Source organism: Chrysemys picta, chromosome 1 (assembly GCF_011386835.1).
Source record: "Chrysemys picta bellii isolate R12L10 chromosome 1, ASM1138683v2, whole genome shotgun sequence".
In the NCBI taxonomy this organism is placed as follows: Eukaryota; Metazoa; Chordata; order Testudines; family Emydidae; genus Chrysemys; species Chrysemys picta.
In genome coordinates, this window is record NC_088791.1 from 298,925,946 (window position 1) to 298,946,688 (window position 20,743).

The 20,743-nt window shown below is 42.2% G+C and overlaps 1 long non-coding RNA gene across 1 annotated transcript in view; it reads left to right on the forward strand.

Annotated features, from left to right (window-relative positions):
* Nucleotides 1–18,842, forward strand: part of LOC122172415 (uncharacterized) — a 31,292-nt gene extending 12,450 nt beyond the window's left edge. Inside the window, exons 3-4 of the long non-coding RNA XR_006172739.2 lie at nt 4,716–4,815; nt 18,710–18,842. This is a non-coding gene — a long non-coding RNA (uncharacterized LOC122172415). The remainder of the gene's footprint in view (nt 1–4,715; nt 4,816–18,709) is intronic.
* Nucleotides 18,843–20,743: the final 1,901 nt, after the last annotated feature.

Here is a 20,743-nt window from a genome sequence, read left to right on the forward strand (position 1 = left end):
AAACCTTTAGATGGTTTATTATAGCATTGGCTATGGGTGTTGTCTTTGATGTAGGATCTGGGGTACCAATTGATCTGGGGTAAGTGACTGGTCGCTTGGGACTAGAAGCAATCTGAATATTTTGTGATTGTTTGGTGTAAGTGACCATTTATCACGAAGTCCAGCTTGCCTGGGAGGTAAGATAGATGGGAGAGTCTAAGGGGACTGTCTGTGACTCCAGAGTGAGGCTGTTATCGTGATCCAGGAGTTCACATTTGTGACTGGGTTGGTGAAATCTAATTATAGAACATATAATTAGTTTGGGGTGTCTGCCCTATTATTGACAGTCTGTTCTGAGGTAGGCACTCACGGTCATGAACCACTCCAAACAGCATGACACCTAGTAAAGCTGACTGTAAATGAAGAAAACATATTTATTTGAAGATGCAGTTCAGGGTCTCAGAGTAAATTGCACCATGAGGTACGGCAATTTTTGTAAAACCTGCTGGCTCTTTTGAAGACTTTGGATCAAGTTTCTCCCTGGTATAACTCCATTAAGTTAAAGGAGTTACACCAGAGAGGGAATTCAGCCCACCTTCCTTCTGCAATATATTAGCCCAGATCCTCAAAAGTATTTAGGCACCTAGATCCAGATCCTCATTGTTTTGAGAATCTGGATCATTGTGTCTAATTTGTGTAAACTAGGAAACAGCACAAAAGGAAGTGTCCATGTGGGGTGACAGATATTAGATTAGAATGGGAATACGAGAAACAAACTTTATTATCCTTAGGCAGGGGTGCTGGAACTAGGGGTGCTGGGGGTGCAGCAGCACCCCCTGGCTTGAAGTGGTTGCCATCAGATACAGAGTTTACAGCTTTGTTCAATGGCTTTCAGCTCCTTCACTATAAAAACTGTTCCAGTGCCCCGATCTTAGGTTCTTTTTAGAATTTTCAAACACTCAAAGTATGAGTGGATTTGTTATAAAGTAAACTGGCTCTGTCAGAGGATTGGGGCTCAGGGTCACCTGTGGCAGGTGTAGTGCATCTTGCCAGGTTAGGTGAATGAGTCAGAGGGAGGGGTCAAATGATGAGAGTATGTGCCTTAGAACCAGGCCTGCTGGGAGAGACTAGAGGCAACCTGAGTTCAGAGAGAGGCTCAAAGGAGCAGGAGGGGTGTATAAGCTTGTGCTATAAAGTCTGTTTTGTGCTACCACGCCAAAGGCCTGGGGATTGCAAGAGCCAGCTGGAGCCGGAGCCATGTAGATGGAGTGGAGAAACAAGCCTGCTGGATGAAGCTTTAGCAGGGATAGGCACATGACCCTGTAATAGGGATTGCAAGCCAGTTAAGAAGGTGGGATGGAAAATTTTGGGTTGTTTTGCAATTTGTTAATAAACCAAAGTTCCAAAAGGGAAGAGTTATTGAGAAAACACCTGCAGTGTGATGTCATCTTAGTTGGTGAAGGAAGGAAAACTGAGGCAGAGGCAAGGCTCAAAGCCAGACTTGGGAAACCCGGTGACAAGGGTTCATAATTCTGGATTCACTCTGCCCTTTCTACAGAATCCAGTCTTCAAATAGGGATGCCTGAACAGGACTATGATGGGGAGCTCACCCCACACTAGCCCATAAAGGGTTAATGTGGCTCAGAAGAGATTAAGTAACCTGATAGGTCATGCCTGAGGGAGAGTTAGGCTTGAGGAGCAGGCACTGATTAAGGATGGTGCCCAGCTGGGCAGGAGCAGGTGGGGCTGGTATATGGCCAGGAAGTGAGGGCACCAGTGTGGAAGCTTGCAGTCACTCTCTGGGCTTAGAAAAGGAAATGAGGAAAAGCAGGAGGAGAGTGGAAGCCCTGGGATCCTGTCCCAGAAGGAAGGGTGTACCTAGAAGGGTGGTCGAGCAGAAGCCTGATAGAGGTGGAGTAGGAAAAGGCTCAGTGAAATGACAGAAAGGTTTGGAATGGTGAAAACCTTGGCTGCCAATTTGAGGGTTCCTGGGCTGGAAATTGGAGTAGTGGGCAGGGCCAGGTTTTCCTTCCAGCCACTGGGGAAATGGCATAGTTTTGAGATGGAGGAGTGCCAGGAATGATACCTGGCCAACCAATCCAGTAAAACTTTAATACTCCAGAAGTGGAAAAATGTATAGAGACCTGATTGGAGGCCAGGCCACAAAGAGGAAGCCCTGTAACTCTTGAAGTGTGAGAAGGGTCACAACGTGAATGAGAAACTGAAGGGGGCATCAGACCAAGCAGAGCTATTCTCCAGATGCAGACACAAGGAGGTGTCCCAGTAGTAAGAAGAGAACCTTGTTACAAGGACATTGAGCTCTTATGCATTTGGAGCTCAAATCAGCACTTAGGCATGCAAGTGCTCATTTTCTATGACTAACTGGTGACTTGTACATCCAAATGTGGGACTGGGTATCTATTAAAGAGCTACAGAGCAAAACTTGACCAAGAGAGCCATTTACCTCACATTAAAGGTAACCTACATAACATTTAACTTCCTATGTTTTTAAAAAAAGAATGAGGTCAGAAGTATGGTATAATATGAATAGGGAATAGTGTTCTTTAGCAAATGAGGGTGAGTCAGGTTTTTGGATGAGAATATGAGGGTAAAGGTACAAACAGATAATTGTACAAATATTTAAATATGCAGCATACATGACACACTGACCTCAGTATGATCTCCCAGTGTTCCAGCCTAGTATCTTGTTTATGCATATGAGTTGGGGGAGTGGGTCACTGGGTACATATTTCATGGCTAACTCTGTCCTCAAAACCACTAAAGATCTCAAAGAAAAATGACAGCAGTCTCCAAGCTACAGTGCTGATCTGCCAATATGTCAACATCCTCCAATAATTGCATATTCCTGCATCCACATATCTTCTACAGTTGTGATGGCACCAAAACAGTGTAGTTTGGCCACATGCTCCCACAGCACACGAGTTCTTCATATTCTGCTCTCTGAAACAAGCATATCAGGAGCCAATTTATCAAGCATAATTTATTCCAGACCCTTGCTGAAATATACAGTGCTCTTGAGCCTCCACAGATGTGTAGCCAATAGAGAGCTGTCTGGCTAAAGGTTTTACACATCTTTCAGCTAAATCAGAAATCCACACACAAAACCCAGCACTCAGGGACCTCCACTGGGATTTGTGACACTCCCTGGTGAGTTCCCTGGTGGTTCTGTAACCCAATGCAGGAATTACGCTCAAATATGTGTTTTGTTTCTCTGTGTGAAATATAATGTGAATAACATTGCTCATTTACAGAATCACAGAGGTTAGTGGTGGAAACGACCTGTTAAGACACTTAGTTTATCTCCCCTGCATTCTTCCCCAGCGTGCAATTTGTGGGATCTTGTCCTGGCTTACTAAATGTCCCAAGCAATGGGATATTTAGTAAGTAATCCAAGTTTAACCAGATGAAATTTACTAAGATACATTAAAACTATTATTCTTCAGTGGTTTCAGAACACATTTGTGAAGGAAATAATGGAATAGAATACAAAATTGCCATCCTGGACAGTGTGTATATTTTTGTTTGTAACACTCAGAAACAGGATGTAGAAAATTATAGCTATATGGGTTTACACACATGTATATAATTTTACTAATTTCTATCTTGCCTCTCATTGTTACTGAGTGGTGCTTTAATCAGAGATTAAAACACAGAATAAGAACTGAAAAACTAACAGTTAATCAAGTGCTAAACTAAATCAATGTGTTTTGCATCGTCTCTACAGTGAATTCCTCAGCTAAGAAAGCCCTCCGGCCAACCATGGAGGTCCTCAAGCTGCATTGAATGCCCTCAGATGTAGGGATGAGTGGTGGCCATAGAGAGCCAGTTGCAGCTCCCTGATCTTCAACTGCCTGGCCCTGGAGGAAGTTAGAGTAGCAGGGGGCCTATTGATAACTTCTGCCTCTGGCAAGTGGCAGATCAGGTGTAGGGAAGCTTCCCCTCCACTGTGCCCCCTCCTTCTTTTCAGTATGCCCTCAGCCTGCCCCCTCTGCTTCCTCAAGCTGGGACAGGGGCAGCTGGTATAGGAGGCAGCTACCCCAATGGAGATTTCCCCTACTCAGAGGGAGTTCTACTGTAGCAGTCTCAGGCAAGTTTGCTTTGCACTGCGTAAGCAACACAAAGTGAAGTTGGCTGCAAACCGAGGATCTGGCTCAGTGTTTAAACTGACATTCTGATATCTACAGGGAGGCTCTTTCTCTTAACTGCCATGATGAGGTATGCAGTGAGAGATGGTGTCTCTGGAAAACTATGTCATAGGACCACTCAGGACTTTAATGATCAACACCAACCCCTTGAATTGTATCTGGAAGCAACAGGAAGCCAGTGCAGAAAGTTAAGCACAAAGGTTATGGGTTCATGCCAACCCACATCACTCTGGAAACGGGTAGCTGCATTCTGCCCTGGCTGGAACTCCCAGGTGAACTTCAGATGTGTCCCTAAGCACTTCAATAGTCATGTCTAGGGCTAACAAAAATGTAGATGACTATTGTGAGGCTTTATTTTGAGAAAAAGAACCATAATTTTCTGGGCAGCTCTAGATAGTAAAAAGCAACATGGGCAACCACTTCTGGTGGGAAGTTGATGAATTTGGTTGGACACAACACCAGTTGTGTGCCATGCTGGTGAAAGTTGGCCAGACAAATGGGATAGATAGATCCTGCCCTTTCTTTTAAATTCTTCACCAGACTGACAAGCCTGGTTTTCATTTTTTCTAGGTTCCATTGCAGAGAAACCTGCCTAACCTCAGGCCTGCCTCCATAATCTCAGGATTTTTATTGGTGCCATGGTTGTTGGTGGACGATGGACCCTGCAGTTGTGAGTATGATGCTGAAAAGACTACAGGAAGTGTAAGAAGAGTGGCCCTTTCTAGCGAGGCTCCACAAAGACAGTCCTTGAATTGTTTGGCCCACCATGGTCCAAATTAAATCAAAGGAAGGAATATAATATTTTTTAAATGGTAGAAAGAATCCATAGTAGGGACATGAGGGGGAAATAGGATCAGCCAAGAGGAAATGCTCAGGCTTTTCAGTTTCTCATTTTAGGATGATGTCATTGCAGCCAGTTCACTTTCATTCAAATCCCTATCTCATCTGACCCTGAGAGAGCATTGAATTCTCTGCCTAGTGGTACTATGTATCTTTTAACCCAGTTATAACATGGCTCAGCCTTCAGGCTGAACCATGGAAGAACATTACTAGGCAGCAACTGAGATTAAGCTCCATTGATAAACTTGATGGTTTGCCTTTGAGATGGGGCCTTCCTCAGATTTGCTGGAATTATTGAAGTTTGCACTCTTGCTCTTCAGAAGGACAGAATGAAGTCCCGAGAGTAGAGTTCTTTTGTGCAAGTTTATCAATGAAAAGGCCTAGCTGGGTTTTAGAATAGATCCCTGTGCAATCTATAGCACTAATCCTGTAGACCCCTGAACCTTTGTGGAGTGCCATTACTGTCAGCAGGGTTTTGTGCATGTGTAAATTTTCAGCTTGCAGGAATAAGGCCTAAATTTGTAGTCCACCAAGAATACATGGGACACAAACCTTCCACAGATATGGCTCCTCTTACACAGTACTTCTCAAGTGGGTGGTATAAGGAAGACTAGTGTTCAAACTACTTAAGACTGATGTGAAAAGGTTGGGTTTATGTTCCTGAATAAAAAAACCTGTGGGAGTTTTTGAAGGACAGAATACCTTACAAAACTGCCTCTCAAATGTTTGGGTTTTTTTAAAGACAATTTCATGGCACTTGTTCCATCAATATGGCTTTTAATGTTAACATAGTAATGGGACATTAATTTATAAGAAAGCTAGTCCAAATGTAAATGTCCTTTTGCTGGTTCTCTGCTATCTGACCTAACTCATCTTAAATTTTGGATGTGTAGAAACTTTCAATGAAATAGTTAACCATAATAAAACATTAATAGTAACAACTTCATTTATCAGTGCCCATGACCAAAGGATGCTGATTTTTTTAAAGAAAAAGATTGTCAAAACATAATTTATCATTATCGAAGTAACGTACCTGAAAAGGATCAATCTACACTAGGTGGTAACATGGTTCCATAGCATATAAGAATGGTTGGTCCTTTCCACACAGCCAAGTCCTAAACATATTAGAACATAATTAGGGGAATATTGGTTTTTTTAACACAGTCCCCTAACACGGTCCATTTGCCTGGATGATCAGGCTTTCATTCACACCTTTGCAATTCTGATGGGCTTTCTGGATCTATTATAATGAATTAACAGTCCCTTCTTGAAGGAGCTATTTCCCTCACTCCTCTGAGGCAATGAATGACCTTTGACTGCAGTAAAAGTTAGAGGAGCTAGAAAGTTTAAAAGAACCGAACTGTCTGCTTCTCTCTGTAGGAGAAAGGGGAAAGCTTGGTAGGATTCATTTACATAAATTATAATTATAATTTTGCTTCCCTGTAGCTATATAGTGTGTAGTGTTGAGTTATTTGGCAATTGTTTGTTCTGATTTTCTGACTGATAATAGCTTCTTAATGTAACAGTATTTGTGAAGGGGCATATCAATTGTATAAGATATGCCCTGTAGGAAATTGGTCACCCTGAGCTGACGGGTAGTGCAACCTAAGTAGGTAAGGACTCCAAACAACAAAGGGGCCTGGGGATCATGTCCAAAAGACTGAGGTTCTGTCTGGGGTCCTGCTTTACTCTGGATTTCCCATATAGAGGTTCTAAGCCCTGTATAGAGGACATGAGTTTGTAGACTTATCTCATGGCTTGTAGGACTAGATTGCTGGTGCTGAAGAAGGAGACTTTGGAAGACCAGACTGAGCAATAGCTGAGGAGGAGCTGACTTTGTGAAACCAGACTGGTTAGCCACCAGTCAGACCAGCACCTGGTGGTGCAGGCTTTGATGGACTAGAGCATACAAGTGGATGAGTGCTGCCCCCAACACCCCACTTGACCACTGATACCTGGCAGGTCAGTTACAAAAGGCATTTAGAACTAATGCAGGGATACAACTTTTATAGCTTAATATCAACATACAGATTCAACTTCATAGAATCATAGAATATCAGGGTTGGAAGGGACCTCAGGAGGTCATCTAGCCCAACCCCCTGCTCAAAGCAGGACCAATCCCCAACAAAGGGTCATCCCAGCCAGGGCTTTGTCAAGCCTAACCTTAAAAACCTCTAAGGAAGGACATTCCACCACCTTCCTAGGTAACCCATTCCAGTGCTTCACCACCCTCCTAGTGAAAAAGTTTTTCCTAATATCTAAACTTATATATCTAAATCAACCTAAACTTCCACATTACCTTTAGGGCAGAGCTATGTGAGATTCAAAATTTCCATCCTGTGGGAAAATTTTATCCTTTGTTTTCATCCCAAAATAGGATAAAACATTTACATTTCAAAATTTTCTACAGAATGGAAAGTCCAAAAAGTTTGTTTGGAAATATCTAAACAAAACTTTCAACATTTTCAATCAAAATTAAACATTCCAACACTCCTGAAATCCAAATGTTCAGTTTTGATTTGCTGACATGACCTAAAATGCCTCGTTTTGAGTAATTTCTACATTAAATTGCATTTTCTTATGGTGGTGCATTGTGAGTTGTAGTTCAGAAGCCATTTTACCCTATCAACCAGGCTCCCTGGCTGGACTATGTCTCCCATAATGCACTGATTCATGTGACTCCCGTGATGCAACCCACTGTTTGGTCCATATGAAATCACAGAACTACAGCTTCCATAGGACAATATACCACCATGATAGGAAAATACAGTTTTTAATGTTCTGTTGAACTGATTCTAAATTAAATTATCTAAAATGTAATAGTTCATTTTAATGTTGCCAATGGAAAAATCATAATTTTTTGGCAAAAATCAAAATTTTACCTTCAAAAATTTCAATTTTGTGGAAACTACATTTTCTATTTGGAAATTTTCCATCTTAATGATTTTTTAACCAGCTCTAGCTTTAAAGTGGTCATCTCAGCCTAGGGGCTACTTAGGGATCTGGGGCAAAATCCGTACTTGGTCCTGTTAGTGAAGGCAGGGGGCTGGACTCAATGACCTTTCAAGGTCCCTTCCAGTTCTAGGAGATAGGATATCTCCATTTATTTATTTATATCTTTCTGATTTATAAATCTACTTCTATCTTCACAGAGATCATCGCTATGTAGATATGCTACACTGTATGTCTATTAGCATCTCCTCTTTAGAATTTCACACCCTTAAGTATCAGGAAACTTCAATCTGAAATCAGAATGAAAGGTTCTTTTCTATTCCCTTACTTAGCATGAGTCGCAAGGCTGTACTGAATTATGCATCATTTGCAAAACATTTTGAGATGTGTTTGCATGAGAACGCACTGTAGAAATTGAAGTGATGGGGCCAAATTCTGCACTGCACTTACCATCCACTGATGACTTACTAAGGAAAAGCCCGAATGACAGCATATAAATGAGCACAGATCAGAGCCTAAACTATTCTCAGGTGGAATATGGGATAGAAGGTGTATGCAATGTGAACTTTAATCTAGTTCTATATGGGAACAGATGCATAATGATAGCATATACATGTTCTGTTTTTAAAAGATCATTTTCATTAATAATACTGAAATTAACTACATATAAAACTTCATATTCTTGAAGCAGTTCACAATAGCTTTCCTAAAGGTGTTAGTCACACTTTAAAGATTTGGATGCTGATAAATTAAACTTCGCATGTCTTCACAAATCTCTGCAAATAGGGAATGCACCTAGATGTCCCCCAAAGCTGGGGAACAAAACACAAGACATAGAGTTTCATTCTCTCACTCATTCTCTTTGGTGCTGTAATTCACTGCCAGAAAACTAGCATCTGTCTTTTGGGCATTTATTTTTCATACTAAAAGCTGTAAGTCCTATTTATAATAAAACTTCTAATAGCATCATAGAAGGAACATAATAGATAAGAATGGCAGTGCCATTCAAAACCCTTGTTGCAGTTGCTTATATTCAGGGACAATAGAAATCCTGGACATGGAAATTGTATAAAATCCAGGAATTTAGATTCTGGAGAGATAGGAATATCCATCTTCTATGGGAAGATACTAAACTTTCATTTTAAAAACTTGGGGCCAGTTCCTCAGCTGATGTGAATTAGTATAACTGCTTAGAGCTGTGCTGACTTGAGCCAGCAGAGGCTCTGGCCCTAGAATTTCAGCTATTTTGAAGATAACCTTCACAATATAGATCTAGACTTGCACCTGTGTTGCTAAGAGCCACATCCATTGAAATAACTGCCCTGGAGACTCCATCCTGCAAGCTGTATGTGCACAGATCTCCCACTGAATTCCCTGGGTGAAGCACTCACAGGATCAGGCCATAAAAGGATTGAGAAGTGCCCCTTCTTTTTAATGTAGTGTTAACTCTGATGCCAAATTATGACACTTTAAATGTTAATTTTGTTAAACATTTAATTGTTTATCCAAGGAAAATTAAAAAGGAATAAGGCTGCAAGTTTAAATATGCCAAAAGCTTTCAGATGTTTCTTTATTTTTTGAGTATTCAATGGAGGACATTTCCCCTCGTCTTTACTGGAAACAGTCTATCAAAATACATGAGGGCAGACTTAAAGATTGCTAAGGGAACCCCAACTTTTGTGACATTAAAACCTCAATCATATCATTTATGTGGCACCAACTGTGTTCCAAGCACTTTTCAGAACAAGTTATAAACATGGTCCCTGTCTCAAGGAGTTTATAATCTATGGGGCTGAGGGAGCCACTAATGCAGTTCTCGCAGATTCCATCTCTGCAATGGAGCTGTCATATGGAAAAGAACACAGAGCTCCATTGAGTTGAAGAACCTCCACCAGGGAAACCAAAGATGAGGGCTCCTCCATTGACTCCCAACTCTCACTCTGAGGTGGTAACTTGTTTCTTTAAAATTGTGTGGTCCACTCCCCAGGCAACTGTGTGGAGGTTACTGCAGACCTATGATTCTAGGCTACAGAGGGGAGGGGAGAAAAGGGTCTGGAAGTTGTGGAGAGCTGCATGACTTCCCCATCTTCTCAAATGGCTGCACACTTTGCTCCTCAGTATGGACACAATGCTGCGTCTTTCACCCTGCACTGATTGTCCTTGGCATCTGTCAGCTTAGTGTGGAACTGTATTACATAGTGCTAAGAAACAGAGCTGTGCGAATAACTGAGTTTTTTGATTTGCTGCCTGTAGGGTTGCCAGGCGTCCAGTTTTCGACCAAATACCTGGTCAAAAAGGGACCCTGGCAGCTCTGGTCAGCACCGCTGACCAGGCCATTAAAAGTCCAGTTAGCAGCTCAGTGGGGCTAAGGCAGGCTCCCTGCCTGCCCTGGTTCCACACAGCTCCCAGAAGCTGCCGGCATGTCCCTGTGGCCCCTAGGCGCAGGGGTGGCCAGGGAGGCTCCTGCCCAAGTGCCAGCTCCACAGCTCCCATTGGTCAGAAACTGCGGCCAATGAGAGCTACAGGGGCGGCGTGCAGAGCCGCCTGGCCGCACCTCCACTTAGGGGCCACAGGGACATGTCAGCCACTTCTGGGAGCTGCCCAGAGCCCGCACACCCACACCAGGGCCGGCTCCAGGCACCAGCCCACCAAGCATGTACTTGGGGCGGCACCTGGAGGGGGGCGGCGCGGCGGGGCGCTCCGGCCCAAGAGCGGGGCCGCGACTGGGCTCGCCGCCCTCCCCGCGGCGCTCCTGCCGCGGCGGGCTCTCCGCCCTGCTCCCGGCACTCTGGCCGCCGGGGAGAGCGGAGAGCCCCGGCCGGGCTCGCTGCCCTCCCCCCAGCGCTCTGGCCGCCAGGGAGAGCGGAGAGCCTCGGCAGCCCGCCCTCCTCCCGGCGCTCTGGCCGCCGGGAAGAGTGGAGAGCCCCGGCTGGGCTCTCCGCCCTCCCCCCGGCGCTCCGGCTGCCGGGGGATTGCTCGGCGCCCTCCCCTGCCGCGCTGGCGGGGCGGGGGGGGGGCAGTGGGTGGCTTTTTTGCCTAGGGCGGCAAAAAAGCCAGAGCCTGCCCTGACCCACACACACAGCCCAACCCCTCGTTTTATTTAAAAGTCATATTGAATTGAAAAATAGAAATGTTCTGATTTTTCTCCCATTTTTTGTTGTTGTTGTTTTTAACCAAAACAGTTTGTGGAAATTAACGCAAATACATGAAATGTTTCAGCTGAGCTGAATCTGAATTTTTTAACTGAAAAACAGTTCCGCAAAAAAAATTTGCTCCTCTCTAGTAAGGTGCTCCCATACCCCTTACTGTCATGTAATCAGGAGAGAGAATTTGGCCTTAATGAATATGATTTCCTCTGCTTTTTGAGATACTGTCAATTTGCAATATTGTTTCTACTTCTTGCCATCCAAGAAATATTTTACAGTATATTTATACTTGTGTATGTGAGATCAAAGAATGAGGCAAACAGTGGCTTTAACAGATAATAAATATTAATATACACAGTTTAAAACATAATGAATTCAAGACTACAGAGTACAGTACAGTCTACATGAGGGGCCAGGATGACCGAAAAAAGTTAAGAACAAAGTTATCATGCTACAGATTACAAGGAAACTGAAGTGTAATACCCTTAAAGAGTGAGTAATATACAGCCTGATCCAGCTCCTATTGAAGTCCCATTGAGGGCCTGATCCCAGTGAAGTCAACAAAGACTCCCACTGATTTTCAGGAGGAGCTGGCTCAAGCCTTCAATGCATAAATATTTCTGAGCATTTGGATTCTTATACACGCTCTCTGAGCTTTAAGGGAAATAGAGTTGTTAGAATCTGCAGTTCACAAGTCCAGAAAGCATATTCTTAGATTTTCTTCTTTGGCATCAGGGATATGAAATCTAGTCCCTTTTCACCCGAGGAGGCCCATGGAGCTAATCTCTTATAAATCAGGTTTTAAGCCTTTCATTTCAGCAGCCCTTTTACATGGCACCTTGACTCTGTTTATGCTTTTATCTGAGCTTAATCATTGTTCATTTAGTCTTGTGTTCTGTGTATTTAGTAGTTTAGGACCTTATTCTATAGTGCAGAGGATGCTCAGAAAGTTTTAAAGATTTTTTTTTTAAACAAATGATTCTATAATACTATGTCTTACAGCCCAGTGGGTGTGGATGACTCTTTACAGACCAAATAAAAAAGCCTTGAAGAGCTTGCAGTGTAAGAGCTTGATTGCATAATCACTTACTATTAAGCATATTACTCATCTCTCCATGAGAGCTGCTCTGCTTTGAGTCACACCAGAAGCCAGTGTATTATTTATGTCTAGACACTATTGTCTGGGTCTGAACTGATCTGCAAATTCCTCAGAATGGGGACTGTATATTAATATACATTTGTACAGTGTCAAGCGTACTGCTGATGCTAAATAAAATATAAGTCAAGGGGCTCCAGCCATTTTTCAGCTCTGGTAATTTACGCTCTGCTCCCAGAGGCCTTGATTCAAGAAATCTCTTAAGTATGTGCTTAAGTCCCACTAACTTCAACAGGAGTTGAGCATGTGCTTACCTTTAAGTTCATGCTTAACCACTTTCCTGAATAAGTAGTATTTCCTTAATCGGGTCTAGAGTACAAGCCCTATAGTAAAAGCGCTAAGCACCGCCTGAAATGTACTGTTTGGCCTCAGCTACCTTTGATGTCAGTGGAATTGGCGGGGGGAGGTTGAGAACCTTGCAGGATTAGAACAGCTGCATTAAAAATACTGCAATAGGGATGTCCAGAATAAGATATTACATTAACAAAACTTGAAATTAATTTTTCAGATAGAAATGCCGAACAATATGAAATAACCACCTAGCAGATTTAAATGATCAGGCATCCATTTTAATACTTGCCTTTGTGATACCAAATAACTTTTTTTGAGAACTCAGTGTAGAAAGGTCAGTTAACTTTTACAGGCTTATTCTATAAGTCAGTGTTTCTCAAACTGGGGTCGCCGCTTGTGTAGGGAAAGCCCCTGGCAGGCCGGGCCGGTTTGTTTACCTGCCCTGTCCACAGGTCCGGCTGATTGCGGCTCCCACTGGCCTCGGTTCGCTGCTGCAGGCCAATGGAAGCTGCTGAAAGCGGCGGCCAGTAAGTCCCTCAGACCGCGCCGCTTCCAGCAGCTCCCATTGGCCTGCAGCGGCGAACTGAGGCCAGAGAGAGCCGCAATCAGCCGGCCATGCGGACAGGGCAGGTAAACAAACTGGCCCGGCCCGCCAGGGGCTTTCCCTACACAAGCGGTGACCCCAGTTTGAGAAACACTGCTATAAGTACTGATTAGAACTCCAATTATGGTTCTGATTTTTTTATTTCTTTGTATTAGAAGACATTATTATTTATATATGTTATTTATATAAACATGGGCATAAATATTGTTGTAAAAGTAAATACTAACATACGAAAAATCAAAATAAATAATAGAAGAGAGGACAAACGTAGCACATCAAAAATAAAAACAATTGTTATAAATATAATGGCTTTAAATGTTTGCTTTTATGTGGCAGATGTTTTTTACCAAATTTCTGGGTTGGCAGTTTGAGTACACTTATGATTTTCATTTATGTAATATTCGCTTTTAGTATTGATGTCGATTTACAACATCTGTGAAGGGTCTGTAACCTGAATTTGACAGGGGAAAGCTAACATACTGCTATTGGAATCTTTCCATGGATTCCATGTAACAGACTGTTATCAAAACTCTTAAATAACTATTCTAATCATCAGCAGGGTTCTTGCGCAAATTATATTAGACCCAAAAGACCCGATTAACTTACAGACATGAAACATAAATTTTGCTTTCCCCCCCTTTAGAATAGGAATCGGATCATACAGTGTATGCCGGTTACATGCACACACACAAATCAGTATGCAAGTCAGACTTACATCAAGGCAGGATTCCATTTTCAGAATTGGGAAACCAAACTCGTGAGTACAAAATAAATTTAGCCCCTTTTTTCCCTGAAATGTAAACACACCGATTTACAACCAGAATTTGGAGCTACGCAACTCTTTCAATCAGCTGGAAGGCAGACAAATTCATAGCAAAAGGCAGTATTAATATATCAACTATAGGACCGGCTCTAGGCACCAGCAAAGCAAGCACGTGCTTGGGGTGGCACAATTCCAGGGGCGGCATTCCGGGAGGGTTGCGCTCTCGGAGGGGTTTTTTTTGATTCAACTGGCATTGATATTAAAATTATATCAGTAGAGGTAGAGTCAGGATTTCTGCTGGAGTAGAGCTAAGTCCCGCTGATCAAGAAGCATTGTACGAACGTAGTTTACAATTATCGAAGCATGAATGAGTGAACATGAGCTCTCCTTTGCTATTAATTAGTTAATGTTTATATTGATCTTTGAATTGCTAAGTATCTATCTCCCAGAGGCCCTATCCAGAGAAGAGAGTCCTTGGCTATTTGCTTACACTAATCAGGGGTCATCATTTACCCTACCATATGCCACTTAGCCCACCTCCTCCCCTTGCTCCCACACATACTTTGTTTGACCCCCATCTATACTATAAAAACTAATTAACAACAGTTGTTGGATTAGTTTGTAGCCCTACTTAGGGACTGCCTGCCTTGTACTTCCTGCTCCTTGACTGTGACCTTGTGGTATCCTGACCCAGCCTACCACCTGACTCTTGCTCTGCCCTCTGGCCTGAATTGGACTCTGATTTCTTGCTCTGCCCCTGCTTGCCTCTTCACACCTGATTCTCAGTCTGCCCTCTGGCACTATCGCAGATGATAATCTCCTGGTATTTTACCCAGCCTGACTCCTGCTCTGACCACAAGTCAGACCACCCACATCCTTGTTGTGACACAATGTGACTTCCCACCCGCTAAACCAAGGGTCGGCAACCTTTCAGAAGTGGTGTGCTGAGTCTTCATTTATTCATTCTAATTTAAGGTTTCGGGTGCCAGTAATACATTTTAACGTTTTTAGAAGGTCTCTTTCTATAAGTCTATAATATATAACTAACCTATTGTATGTAAAGTACATAAGGTTTTTAAAATGTGTAAGAAGCTTCATTTAAAATTAAATTAAAATGCAGAGCCCCCTGGACCGGTGGCCAGGACCCAGGCAGTGTGAAAATCAGCTCACGTGCCACCTTCGACACGCGTGCCATAGGTTGCCTACCCCTGCGCTAAACCAATTGTTCTGGGCAGGGACCAGTCTCTTGGCTAGAGTGAATAGATTTCCCACAAGTGAGTACTTAACAGTCAGCCACCTTCTTTGTTGTTCTTTTGCCACCAGCCATTGGGAATTTTCAACCCAACATAGAAGCAAAGAGACCATAGAGAAGGCAAAATGCTGCACATTCATAATGGAGTGTGCAACCGGACACAGACATGTAGGTTCATCATCTCACACAGCATTCATAAATTGTACAGGCATGTTCCCAATTCATCACAGCTGGGAGAAGCCCAAACAACACCAAGTTTCTAAATGAAGTGGTGTTGGTAATTCAATAAAGAACACTTTTCCTTCTGAGTTAGGACTGATCCAATGCTCCAGTGTGATGTTAGAGGATCCACAACCACTAGAGATGCTGTCCTGTGATAAGATATAAAGTCAAGCTGTGATAAGATGATCAGAGGCCTGGGTGGCCTAGCAGTTAGTGCACCTAACCTCTGGCCCCTTGCCTCTTTGTCAAGGTGGTAGAAGTGCCTGGTTCTTGATCATCAGTCAGCCACAAATCTTCTGGCCTCCACTTGCCTCTGGATCTCACCTTTAAGGGGGTGTGGTAGTAGGACCTGGGCCCTCCCTCTCCACCAGGCACCAGCCCAGGGCCTGTGTGAGAAACACCAGCAGGGTCCTCCCTGCAGACAATCTAAGGGCTAGTCTACACTAGAAGCACTACATCAGCACAGCTGCGCCAATGAAGCTGCACTGATTCAGCTGCGGTATTGTAGTGCGTCTGGTGAAGGTGCTCTATGCTGACGGGAGAAATGGGAGTTTTCCCATCGGCATAATTACTCCACCGCCACGAGAGGCGATAGCTATGTCAGCGGGAGATGCTCTCCTGATGACGTAGCGCTGTCTTGGGGTGCTTAGGTCGGTATAACTTGTGTCACTCGGGGGATGACTTTTTCACACCCCTGAGCCACGCAAGTTATATTGACATAAGCGGTAGTGTAGACCTGTCCTCTGTCTGCTGCTCTGGGCTACTTCCTACCTATAAGTCCCTTCAGGTTGGGACATGGCCCCTATAGTCCAAACAATCAATCGCTTACCAAAAAGAGTCCAAATGAGCAGGGCTCTGCAGGACCTGCTGATTCTTAAAGTGGTTGATGGTTTCAGAAGACATTGCCTGTGGGCCTTACCCTCTTTATGGTCCCATCTCAGGCTCAACCATCTATCTGGATTCCTGGAGGATTTGTCTCTCCTACAGCCTTCCCACGACCGATAGTCTGGGCTTCTGAGCTCCTTTTAACCCACTCCTCCAGTAGTCATATACTCAGCAGGCCTGGAGAGGTTGTGCTACCTGGGCCCAGTATGGCCTTTTAAACCCTTCAGGCCCAGTATACCACATTACAATCTATGGGACTTTTCACCAGAATAAGTATCCTGTCCAAACTGGCACACAGAGAGTATGAAATAAGTGTGTTAAGAATACATAGACAGATTAACTATGATATACTGGATAAATATCCCATTTTTGTAGATTTCATGTTTGTAATCATAGAATCATAGGACTGGAAGGCACCTCGAGAGGTCATTTGGTCCAGTCCCCTGCACTCATGGCAGGACTAAGTATTATCTAGACTATCCCTGACAGGTGTTTGTCTAACCTGATCTTAAAAATCTCCAATGATGGAGATTCCATAGCCTCCTTAGGCAATTTATTTAGTGCCCAACCACCCTGACAGGAAGTTTTTCCTAATGTCCAACCTAAACCTCCCTTTCTGCAATTTAAGACCATTGCTTCTTATCCTGTCCTCAGAGGTTAAGAAGAACAATTGTTCTCCCTCCTCCTTGTAACAACCTTTTATATACTTGAAAACTTTTATCATGTTCCCTCTCAGTCTTCTCTTTTCCAGACTAAACAAACCCAATTTTTTCAATCTTCCCTCATAGGTCATGTTTTCTAGACCTTTAATCATTTTTGTTGCTCTTCTCTGGACTTTCTCCAATTTGTCCACATCTTTCCTGAAGTGTGGCACCCAGAACTGGACACAATACTCCAGTTGAGGCCTAATCAGTGCGGAGTAGAGCGGAATTACTTCTTGCGTCTTGCTTACAACACTCCTGCTAATACATCCCAGAATAATGTTTGCTTTTTTTGCAACAGTGTTACACTGTTGACTCATATTTAGCTTGTGGTCCACTATGACCCCGGATCCCTTTCCGCGGTACTCCTTCGTAGGCAGTCATTTCCCATTTTGTATGTGTGCAACTGATTGTTCCTTCCTAAATGGAGTACTTTGCATTTGTCTTTATTGAATTTCATCCTATTTACTTCAAACCAAAGCTTCCAAAGGTTCACTTCAGAGAAGCACTCAGAAGTTCAGATGCTTATTCAAACTATCAAAACCTCTTAAATCAATATACCTGAGCTGGAAAGAGGCTTTCTTGTGAGATTTCCTTTACTTCCTACTTCCAGTTGAGTTAGAACTACTATGCCATTACAGCAGTGGGTCTCAAACAGGGGTACATGTAACCCTGGGGGTACTGAGAGGTCTTCCAGGGGGTATATCAACTCATGTAGATATTTGCCTAGTTTTACAACAGGCTACGTAAAAAGCACTAGCGAAATCAGTACAAACTCAAATTTCATACAATGACTTGTTCATTTTGCTCTATATACTATACACTGAAATGTAAGTACAATATTTATATTTCCAGTTCATTTATTTTATAATTATATACGAAAATGAGAACATAAGCAATTTTTCAGTAATAGTGTGCTGTGACACTGTTGTATTTTTATGTCTGATTTTATAAGCAAGTAGTTTTTAAGTGAGATGAAATTTGGGATATGCAAGAGAAATCAGACTCCTGAAAGAGGTACAGTATTCTGGACATTTTGAGAGCCACTGTATTAGAACATCCTCTCTGAGTATTTGATCACTACTGCTTCTTGTGCCAGCCAGAACCTTAAACTGGAAAAGGGCACAAAAGCAGAATGAAAAATTCAATATTTGTTCAAACATTATAAACGATTCAGCTTGAGTTCAGTGAGAGGTTTGGGTGATAGTTCAAGTTGCTTCTTATTTTATTCAAACTAATTTGTCCCCCTCTAATTTCAAACTCTCTTGTCAGAGACAAGGAAGGTAAGCTAACATCATTTCTTGGACCAACTTATGTTGCTGGAAGGTACAAGACTTCAAACCACACAGAGTTCTTCTTCAGGTTATCTATGTAGTTGAAAAGCTTGTACCTTTCACCAACAAAAGGTGGGTCAAAAAAAGATGTTACCTTCCCTACTTTGTCTCTGTCATATCCCAGGACTAACACAGCTACAACAACATTGCAAACAAACTCTCTTGATGTCCTTTTTGAACTAGTTGTTCTCCAACTTTCTTCTTTTAATAATAGCTGTATCCCTCCCCAAACAATTGAGCACATTTAAATCATATAACCATGCATCTCTGCTGATCTTGTGCATTTAGCCAAAATTAAACACATAATTCTGAGAGAGGCTGAGAAATCACGACTCACCAGTCTGGGTATGTTGAGATGACTTAGAAACAGAATAATAAAAGTGCTGACTTCAACTGGTATGCATCATTTTTTTTCCAGCAGCTCCTTTCAAAAAGGCTTTGATCTGTTCAACAGATTTGTGGTATATGTAGCAGATTTTGTTCCCACAACCAAATAGAATTTTTTGGGCATACTTCAAACTCCTGTGTTTCTTGAACTACATTGTTTTCAGGTAAAGACAATATTTGATTGTTTCTAATTTGTTCACAACATGTTTTAACATGAACTATATGAGAATTTCTTATATTTCTGTGCAGTGTCTTCTCTGCATTATCAGTGATGAAATTAAAGCAGATCCACTGTTTAAAATAAAAATGTTTATTAATTTCTTTTTTTAAAAGTACAGTAATTACCTACATTTAATATTTTTAAGTATATTCCCAATACAATGCCCAGAATAATCTGTATACCTGTCCTCACCCTACCACTGCCTTTTCCCAGAAATTGAATGTAAATCTCATATAGTTTTAATATATCTTTTGCTATAGGATCTGATGGTATTAGAGTCCAAATACTTAACTGTTACAGCAAGCACTATTGCACTGCCTCATGCTTACATTTTAAATCTCTCTTTGACCCATGACCATATTCCAAATAAATGAAACATGCCTTGATTTTTCCCATCCAGAAGACAGACGATAACATGTCTGTTTCAGACTATAGGCGTGTTACTCTTCAGCAAGTCATTTCTAAAGATATGGAACAAGTACTTCAGTCTTTAAGTTTAATATTACCCTTTCATATTTTGATCAATTTACAGTCTTTTTTTGTAATCAGTTTGGTTTCTTCCCAAGCCCAGTACAGGGGATGCTTTATTGCCAAATCTATGTCTTTGGTATGATGTTCTGGATAAGGGTTATATCAAATACAACAGTTCTTGATCTGTCTAGAGCGTCTCACACAGCCCCTTTGTTTAAACAAATATATATATGGTAAATATACCTTAACAAAGCAACTCTCTAGTTATCTGCATTCAAGGTCACAAAGTATTGTTAAAGGTGTTTCAAACAACAAGGACCCTTTGTCATCTAGAATTCCTCTATAGAATGTTCTTGGCTGGAATCTATTTTTATATATATATATATTAATAATATAATCTCTTAGCAGCTCTCAATAAATAGTAGGCTAATTTGCATTAGTGAAGACACAACACTTTATAAGTCAATGTTTAATTCAACTGATCTTTCTGATTTCCAGTCTGATGTAGAAGTAACATTAGAATATAGCTGGTTCCAATAGCATTTATAGACACAGTAACACAAATACCATTCTGAATTAAGAGTTAACATTTGAAAGTCAGTAACTGAAGAAAAGACTTAAATACATAGCATTTAAAAAGGAATACTCATTACTATGGGCCAGATACTGCCATCCAAGTGGCATTCCAATGGGACTAACTGTGGAATAATGTGCTATTCAATACAAGTAAAGGTAGCAGAATCTGGCTCCTTTGGTTGAAAGAAAATGTAATTTGTCATAAAGATACAAACATTAGGATAAAGAGTGGAATGACAGTTTCTTAAAGATGCATGTCAAGGTCACAGGGCACCTCTGGTTTCTCTGAATGCACCCCATTAGGTTTCAGGCCTCGGGCCTTTGGCTTTTCTGGGATGGAATTCTACAATTTTCCCCCTCCTAGACCAGGCCATAGACTAGAGTACCTTGTTGTTGGCTGACTCATAAACTCAGATTTCTAGGTCAGAAGGGACCATCATGATCATCTAGTCTGACCTCCTACACATTGCAAGCCACAGAACCTCCCCCTCCCTTCCAGCCACTCCTGTAATAGACCCCTAACCGCTGGCTGAGTTACTGAAGTTGACAAATCATGATTTAAATACACCTCTACCCCGATATAACACTGTCCTCGGAAGCCAAAAAATCTTACCGCGTTATAGGTGAAACAGTGTTATATCAAACTTACTTTGATCCGCCGGAGTGCAAAGCCCCACCCCCCGGAGCACTGTTTTATCATGTTATATCCGAATTCGTTATATCGGGTCACGTTATATCGGGGTAGCGGTGTACTTCAATGGCCCATGCTGCAAACGAGATCCACTCCAATTTAGGCTC